Source organism: Chenopodium quinoa, unplaced genomic scaffold (genome assembly GCF_001683475.1).
Source record: "Chenopodium quinoa cultivar QQ74 unplaced genomic scaffold, ASM168347v1, whole genome shotgun sequence".
NCBI classification, from domain to species: Eukaryota; Viridiplantae; Streptophyta; class Magnoliopsida; order Caryophyllales; family Amaranthaceae; genus Chenopodium; species Chenopodium quinoa.
In genome coordinates, this window is record NW_018742969.1 from 309,421 (window position 1) to 316,113 (window position 6,693).

General features: G+C 33.6%; 1 pseudogene; it reads right to left on the reverse strand.

Moving 5' to 3' along the window:
* Positions 1-813: 813 nt before the first annotated feature.
* On the reverse strand, positions 814-6,239 carry LOC110729080 (annotated as a pseudogene).
* Positions 6,240-6,693: the final 454 nt, after the last annotated feature.

Here is a 6,693-nt window from a genome sequence, read left to right on the forward strand (position 1 = left end):
CAAAATATCAACTTTTTATCGTAATATTTGCTTTTCGGTAGTTAAAAATATTAACGGTTGAACTTGTGCATAGGAAAACGCAACTAAAAAATTGTATCAACTAAAAATACAGTAAACAGAGGAAGTATTAAATTAAAGCATAGACCGTGATAAGTTTTTTTAAAAAAAAAAAGCTACTTCCTTCGTCCCTAAATTACATTCCTGTTTGTAAAATTACACGGGAATTAAAGAGGAAAGAATAAGGCAAATAACAATAATGAAATATTTAAATAGAAATACAAAACATTAAATGATGCCTTTGAGTAAAACAAAAATAGATTAATGATGCCATGACATCAATCCTTTGCAAAAAAAAAAAAGACCAATAACATGCTTCTAATTGAAAATTAAGAACCAATCATATTCATTAGGTTAGTAATGTGAAGTACAAACTTCAGAAAAACAATGGAGAGAGAAAATAAGCGTGAGAAAGCATAAACTATATAACAGAAAAAGAGAGTTGATTTCAAATATTTGGAAAAAAATAGCTTACTAAAAATGAAAAGGATGAATATAATTTTGGAATATCCAAAATAGAAACTAGGATTGTAATTTAGGGACGGATGAAGTACAAAGTAGTACGGAGTAACTCATGAGCAATTTTAGTCTATGCTTATAGTAAAAAAAATCACTTATGTGTTCGTGTTGTAGTCTTTTCTTTTAGGTGATTGTTAATCCGATTGATCTCTTTATTAGCGAGGTATAATGATTTTTCAATATGTTGGTTGTATTTACTCCGATATAGCGATACTACGTATTTTACGCAAGTGAAAGCTCTATGAAATTGATTCTTCAAAAATAAAAAATAAAATTATCCATACAAGATGATCATGTTATTCATGTAGAGCAACGAAAAGAACAAGACTTGAAAACCTACTTTATTAAACCTCCAAGTCTCCAACATTTTGCTAACAACTCATACATCTATTGCACCCCCTTCCTTCATAAGGAGGCAAAAAGAGCCACAATTTTAACCTCTACAGTCGATCCCTCTAAGAGTTTTTTCAGTGCAGCTAAATTCTACATAGTAAGGGGGCGTTTGGTTCGCAGATTATAGGTATTATGTATGGGTTTAGAATGACCAAAACCCATACCATATGTTTGGTTGTCAAAAATATGATTTTTAAACCAGTACCTCAAACCCATGAGGTATGGGGTTTAGAAACCTCAGGGGGGAGGTGGGTTTGGCTCATTCCATTCCCTTAGGTATCAAATATATGAAATTAAGGAGATGATATTTCATTCCAAAATTAAACCAAACACATGGTATTAAGTATTAAGTTCCAACCCGATACCACCTTAACCCTATTCCTGATTCCAAACCTATACCACTTTGCGAACCAAACGCCCCCTAAGAGTAACCAACAGCAAAATCACGGAGTACAAGTTTATGCCTTGTCAAAAAATACAGACAACTATTGCAGAAATTTATGTTCATCCATATACAAGGTATAAATGTATAATTAAAATTCAAGGTTCAACTGTACACATTATTTTAAGACATCCCCATTAACAACAATCCATGCTAAAGCCAATTCAGGAGCAGTCTCCACTCCTTAAACTCTGAAGGAGCTTCAAGTATCCGGCATATTCAGGACATATATATCTGCAAACGCCATAACAGGGAAAATTGGAATTCAGTGATAAGATTAGCTATCAACAACCAACCAACCAATTAAACAGATTGGAGAGGTTATATAATCCCATTTCCAACACCTCAAATTCGATATGATAAGCTAAAACTAACAATAGATAGATAGAATACATACCCATGTCGGAAAAGGAAGTCAATGATGACAAGAGTACAATTTGACTTAAAAAATTGGGTTTTCTTAATCACATTTGCTACGTGTGGAACAGGGATCAACCTGAAGCTCTCCACCTCACCATCTGCCATATTACAAAAAAAAATATATATAAAAAAAAAAATTGACAGGACAAATGAAATATGAAAAAGGGCAAAGCCATCATTTTCAATATGGGGTATAATGACATTACAGCTTAGCCTGCCTACCATTGTTGTCGGGAACAAAATCTTCAGGAAGCTTGAGATCGTAACAGAAAAGAACATCTCTCTTAAGTCTATCTCCATTGATATCCAAGTAAGAGACAGCCCCAACTGGTTCAACTCTGGTACACACAGAACATGATGCCATGAATACATTGATAAGCAAGTTATTACTCATAGATGTTAAAGGGTCATAGGTGCACAGATGATATAAGAATCCTAGAATACGACAAATTTACAAAACTTGAGCAGTAGCAGTTCCTTAGTTAAGCATTGTAATATGTGTTTTAAATAAAAAAAATGATATCAACTCTAGACCAAAAAGAGGGATTGGACAGATGGTTACTTCTTGGAGATGGATATGGGTATTCCTGCTTAATCCTCACATTCCTTCATCATATTCTCACCACAAGGAATTCCATGAGGCTGCAATATTTTCAAAGATGCTTGAGATAAAGATTTAAACAAAAATAATATGGCATGAGAAACATAGTAAGATGTACACTATCAAGACAAAAAGAGATTATTGCAGGCTATAGGCTCAAGAGGTAAAATGGTAACAGTGAAACTAAAGCTTTACGCAATCCAAGTATTACTAACTAGATTAACAAATGCTTAAAAGAACCATTGCAAAGAGATTGATCAAATTTGAGGACAAAAAAGTCGCAGAATAGTCAAGCAAAAGATAACATAGAGAAATCCACCAGACAGTGTATCTATGATTCTATGGCCAGGTATGAAAGTACTTAACTGAAGCTTTAACTATGAAGGAAGCTCCAAATTTGTAAAGGCTCAAGAATGTCAAAAGGCGATAAAAAAACTAATTTAAAGATGAGATAAGATGGTAATTTTTAATTCTGTCTTTTAACATGTATTTTTGAAAGATATTCCAGGACCCAAAGAGCAGACGTGAGATGTTAGCATAACAAATATGAGTTCGATTACTATATAAAGAATGTCAACAATTGTTCACTAATTCTAAACTCCTTGCAAGTTTTTCTTAAGCCCCATAAAACATCAAGCTGAAAGTTGCAACTAACCAATCCTCCAGCAACAAGATGATCAAGCATCCCTGGAAAGGTGGACTTTGCTTGACTTCTCTTTCCCAGCCAAAGAAACTTCTGACCTTCTTTTTCAACATAGCCATTCATGTGAACTCCATATGCCTATAATAAAAGGAAAATGCAAGACCACATTAGTCTTCTTCTGTTCGGAGGAATTAAGGAATGGTAGTTCAATTATGCAAAACAAATATAATTACTGTCTGGAGCAATACAGTTATACAACTAGAATCACTGTGTATGCTAGAACCAAATTCAATTAGCAAAACAAGCATCACCTAGCAAGCTTTTGCTTTTAAATAAGTTTTGTGACTAGTCACACGATGCTAGTTCCACTCAACTAATGCAGATAGACAATTGAAATTTTATGAATCACAGAGATACAGAACAGTGAGGTGGGCAGGTGACACATTGAATTTGGTGATTCTTGTTTCTCCTAGAATGGGGATAATAACTGCATGATATAGAGACCCAAAGAAGATAGGAGTCTGGAGCATCTACAAACTTCATGTACATACACTCAGCTCCTCATACAGCATTTCCAGTTCTCTAGATGACTGTAAACTAGAAATCAAAGCCCACTTACACAAAAGACTTAACATTGGGAAATAATATTCTGACTTGTAGACATGTTACTAGCAGGACAATGACAAATATAATTAGGAACAGCAAGCCAAAAAAAATGCTGTTATCCAAGTAATATGACACTGAGGACCTTTTTTAAAAGATGCAACAAAGTGACTAAATGACATAGACAAGGAATATGGTTATCAAAAGCAGAGATTATTTTACCTTTATTCCAAAATAAGGAGCTGCAGCACGTTCTAGTGAGAAAAACGCTCGTGTCCCAAAGCATGATGTAACAGGGAAGAGCTGGTTCAAGTCAATGTCATGCACAGTCATTCATGGTTAGGAAAATATTCATTGTTCTGTCAACAGATTAGTATAATTATATTTCCGTAAGCTTCTAAACAAGTGCTGTTTAAGACTTATGCATAAGAAAAGAGCCAAAAGTTTCCCTTATAAAAACATTATAGAAAAGATTGACATGCAAATAAACTTGATTTGGAGCTGCAATAGAGAATTTCAATAAACTTTTCTTTTTAATTTGCAGGATAAAACTTATATTTACACATACATACGTCAATAGTTTCCGAAATGTAACTTGATAAATACTTCGAGAACATCTAAAAGGGGCAGATCAGCAGATGGCACTTTGAATTTATCACTCCAAGTTAGGCAGTAACGTAGTAAACATTCCACTAGAAATCCATGAAAAAGAGAGATGCAATACTGAATCGTATAGAATATAAAATGCTTGGCCATCAGAAATACCTCATTCCTAATACCTGGAATCAGTTCTTCTCCCAGGCAGTTGATTACATTAGCAACTGCAGAAGTCCTATCTTCAGGTGATTTTAGTTCTGGATGTAGTGTTATATACCAGTCGAAATGACCATTGTGCAAAACATCTTGTGGGAACAAGAACACATCTTGGAACCTTCTCAAGTGGTCAGCAAATCTATGAATTGTCAAAGTACGCATTTAGTTGACAGTTTATTTTCTCAAGATAAGGGGATCAGGGGGATGTAAACAGCTTTGAAGTTTTCCAAATTGATTTTTACAGCATTTCAGCATCCATTCTACATCTTAAAATGGAAATAATATATTTTGACAGCAACCTTTATTGAAATGAACAGCTTTTATCATCTCAGTCCAAGTTTGCCATTGTGATTTCATGATCAAATTTCATCAGAATGCTAATCCGGATGGCAGTACAACCACAACTAAGATCTTGTGTTCTAGAACAATTAAAGAGCTAAAACTAAGATATGTAAAAACATACAGCTCCAAACTCATGTCGCTGAATTATCCCTTAGCCCCAACATGCAACAGTCTTGGCAAAAAAAAAGAGTACTACAACTCCCCCAAACTCGGAATTAATAGTCACGTTAGTAGTGTAATCCAAACTAGAAATGCAAAAACTAATGCTAAACCCCTTAACCCCAACTGTCTTGGCAATAAAATGAATACTACCTCCCCACACCCGGAATTAATAGTCACGTTAATAGTGTAATTCAAACTACCAATGCAACAACTAAATCAAAATTTTAAATTCATGTCAAATTTCAAGCTCAAGAAGAATCAGTACATCTTATACAACTGAAATGTCATTAAGATATACGAGAAATTGCAAAATTTACAATTAGCATCTGATAATTTCCAGGCATAATTTTCATCAATATCTAATCAAATTTACATGAATTTTCAAATTCAAACAATTTAATTACAATTACAATAGCAATCATCCACAAAGGAAGAATAAAGAGATTACCCATTATGTACATAACCAACAACTTGCTCTTCAACAACAAATGGAACAAATTCCCACAATTTTTCCTGCAAAATAAATCCTAAATCGTCAGTTCATCTTCATCATCCACCAAAAAAAAAGGAAAAGATAAAATTACTTACCACATTTCGATTACAAGAGCTAACTTTATCAGAGAAACCAGTTAGGTCAGATGGGTCGGGTTTGGACTGACCAATTTGAATAACATCATCCCAAGTGAAGTTGTTCGATGATACAACGGTTGAATTTAAACCAGTGGAGTTAGAAGTTGAATAACCCAGAAATTGATTAAGTTTTGCTGAAGAAGATGATGGGAATTTTGAGAAGAGTGGAAATGAGTGTGTGAGATAGTTGGTGAGTGGGAGGTTTTTGCAAGCCATTGAAGCCCAAAAATCGTATGGCGTTGTCTCGAATAAGCTTATGAGTGACTACGTATGACTTATGATCGAGTAATAGTTAGAGACTTTGAGTAGACCTGATCCCAATACAAGGTTTGGCTTGAAAAAGGTCCGGTTAGGACCCGATGGTTAGAGTTGATGAATTTTTTAGGCGTAAATTCGCGTTAGGAGCAATCTAAGGCGCATGACTCGCATCAGGCAGAAGTCTTATTGTAAAATGTTAGGAGTGTTTTTGTAAAAAAAAAAAAAAAAATTAGGAGGAAAAGCTCCTCGAAAAACAACACTTAAGAAGTAACAAATTGGTGTTTTTCATTTTACCCTCACTATAATCTATTTTGGACTTCTTAAAATTTCCTTATTTGGCCCAATTTATATTACTCCCTCCGTTTCATAATGTTAGTCCCATATACTATTTTGAGCGTTTCAAAAAGTTCTACCCATATTGAATATATTTCATTTATGACTTGATTTTTTTTTAATTAATTGATTGTGGATTGATGACATTAGTCTAAGTAAGGAAATTTTTACCTTAAATTATGCAATTATGACTTGTGTTTTCCTAATAAAAAAAATAATTAAATAAGGTAAACTAATTATGAAATCTGTTGTACTTTAATGTTAGATTCCAAATATATTTATTTTCTTATTTTATGTGATTGATTCCATATGGGATTAACATTATGAAACGGAGGGAGTACTTAGATTGAGAAACGATTTCATAAGATTAGGTCAAACAACTCCTAATTTGATTTTAGTAAGTTTAGATGAATGTTTACATCTTAGCTACTTTTACTCAAATTATGACACTTTTTTTTTTAACAAACTAGCCAATGA